We start from the raw sequence: 2247 nt of genomic DNA on the forward strand, positions 1-2247 counted from the left end.
GGTTTACTTTTGTTTATGATAAGGGGCACCACCTCCCTCACTTGCAGCTCTAGCCCGAGCATCTTAACCCTCCCCCCGTGATCCCCCTTGGTTAGGGATCCAAAATAGTTAGTTAGACAGCATGTTTCCCAAACTACATACACCCTGGCTTGGTAGGCAGAAGGTAAGGGCTTCCTCTTCTGCCCCACACAGAAAGTATCCTATCTAGACCAAGTCAGACTGGGATAACTTGCAAATCTCTGAGATACCAGTTGCCACAGCCCCCCACCAAAGCGGCCCAAGCTCCGTCAGCCACGTTCCACAGGAATGCAGGGTGCTATTTACAATAAGAGACGATACTCACCCAACACGTATGTCACAACCAGTCTTACTATAACACTAGACACGACATTACTACTACACAGTTTAATTGCTCATCTAGAAAAAAAAAAATGCCACCCCTAAAGGTGTCCCAAGATGTGGCTTGATGGCCACCTGATGGACCCCCCATGGCGGGCGGCTGTCTCCCTGTCAGACGCGGCGAGGGACCTGTGTTCTTCCAGCTCTGCTCCCTCATGCGCCGTTTGCTGATGCCGGGATCCAGAATATGTAGTCATATTTCGGCTCCCGGCATTAGTAGACAGCCCGCGCGGCGATAGGGAGCAGAGCTGGGAGAACATAGCGTCTGACAGGGAGACAGGTGCTGCCGCGCTGAAGCCCCACTGGACCCCAGGGACAGGTACACCGTCACGCCAGCTCTCCAGGTTGGAAGGCTGGGTGGACATTTTTAAATTAAAAAAAAAGTTAATTTGTGTGTGTGTCTGTGAGTGTATAGATGTGTGTGTGTGTGTGAGTGTATGTCTGTGTGTGACTGACTATGTGTGTGTGTCTGTGAGTGTATGTGTGTGTCTGAGTATGTGTATGTATCTGATTATGCGTGTGTGTCTGTGAGTGTGTCTCGGTATGTGTGTGTGTCTGTGAGTGTATGTGTCTGAGTGTTTGTCTGTGTGTGTATGTGTGTGTCTGAGTATATGTATGTATCTGATTATGCGTGTGTCTGTGAGTGTGTGTGCGTGTCTGTAAGTGTGTATGTATCTGATTATGCGTGTGTGTCTCGGCGTGTCTGTGAGTGTATGTCTGTGAGTGTGTGTCTGACTATGTGTGTGTCTGTGTGTGTGTCTTTGAGTGTATGTGTGTACCTGATTATGCGTGTGTGTCTGTTAGTGTATGTGTCTGTGAGTATTTGTCTTTGTGTGTCTGTATGTGTGTGTGTCTGTATGTGTGTGTCTGAGTGTATGCGTGTGTCTGTCTGAGTGTGTGTGTCTGTGTGTGTGTGTATGTGTGTATGTGTGTGGGTCTGTGTTTCTGAGTATGTGTGTGTCTGTGAGTGTATGCGTGTGTCTGTCTGAGTATGTGTATGTGTGTGTATGCACCTGTCAGTGTGTGTGCACGCATTTATATATGCATACGAGTGTATATTATTATTATTTTTGGGGGGGGGAGAAGGAGGGGGGCGGTGGATCATGGGTGAGTACCCACACTTTATACCCCAGGACTTGACCCCTGAGTAACAGGATCAGTTTTCTGATTGACAGCCAGTGGGGTGCAACAAGACAGCCACCCACAGCATGGAGGGGGCATAAGGGAGGTATTATACATCTCTTCTACTAAGGCTTTTTTAATTTTAATTTACAATTTGTTTAAATCATTTTATATGGATGAAATCTGAACCAGATTTTTTTTTCAGTTGAATTGATTTAGAATGATGAACCAAATTTGTATTTGCCGTGGACAAGTCTACTCCTCATGTGTCGTAAATTAATATTATTTTGGTATGGCATTACTTGCTCCACTGTATAATTGCATAGCACTGCACACAATGTTGGAACTATATAAATGATAATAACTCCCATTGGGCCATATTATAAAGTGGAATCCATGTGCTAAATGTGGAGCACTCAGCAGAAACGTTTCATTGGTTTCTATGTGGATTGCTGCACATTTAGCAGTATGGCCTAGAAATGCACTTTATACTTACAACCCACTGCCTTTTAATACAGCGATGGCTTTGTCAATGCCCTCCATACAGATCTCTGAGTCACCGGACATCTCAACAAGCTTATAAATGACCTGGAGGTCAGATTTGAAAAACAGACAATGATTCACTGCAAACAAACTAGAAAATATGTATAAAGGAGAATTGGAAGGAATAGGATTTGGGAAAACAAAAGACCATTGTGTTTATTTAATAAAAACACAAAACAGAAG

Source organism: Pelobates fuscus, chromosome 5 (genome assembly GCF_036172605.1).
Source record: "Pelobates fuscus isolate aPelFus1 chromosome 5, aPelFus1.pri, whole genome shotgun sequence".
NCBI lineage: Eukaryota > Metazoa > Chordata > Amphibia > Anura > Pelobatidae > Pelobates > Pelobates fuscus.